Raw genomic sequence first — 603 nt, 5'->3', positions numbered from 1 at the left:
GATTTTAAGATTTTATAAATTTTTTTGTGCTTTTTCGAAAATTGAGTGGAAAAGAAAAACAAGGGTTCAAAATTCTTAATGGGAATTCCAAGAATCATTCCAATGCTAGTCTAAGACTCCGGTCCAGGAATTAGACAAGGCTTCACAGCCAGCCAAGCTTTCAGTGAAAGCTCCGGTCCAAAACACTAGACATGGCCAATGGCCAGCCAAGCTTTAGCAGATCATTGCTCACAATAGCAAAATTGATAGAAATGAACAAGCTCTTGTGATGATAAGTTGAAACCTCGGTCTAAAAGATTAGACATGGCTTCACAGCCAGCCATACTTCAACAAATCATCATGAAACTCTAGAATCCATTCTTAAAAACACTGAAGAACAAAATAGAAATATTTTTTTGTATTTTTGAAAAATTTTCAAAAAGTAAAAAGCTTAAACATAAAATAAAATTACCTAATCTAAGCAACAAGATGAACCGTCAGTTGTCCAAACTCAAACGATCCCCGGCAACAGCGCCAAAAACTTGGTGCACGAAATTGTGGTCATCAATGGTGCCATCAACATGGTACGCTCAATTGCAATCTCAACTCTTTATCACAATTTTG

Source organism: Arachis duranensis, chromosome 9 (assembly GCF_000817695.3).
Source record: "Arachis duranensis cultivar V14167 chromosome 9, aradu.V14167.gnm2.J7QH, whole genome shotgun sequence".
Classification (NCBI taxonomy): Eukaryota; Viridiplantae; Streptophyta; class Magnoliopsida; order Fabales; family Fabaceae; genus Arachis; species Arachis duranensis.
The sequence above is the reverse complement of the archived record's forward strand: the minus strand, read 5'-3'. Positions refer to the sequence as shown.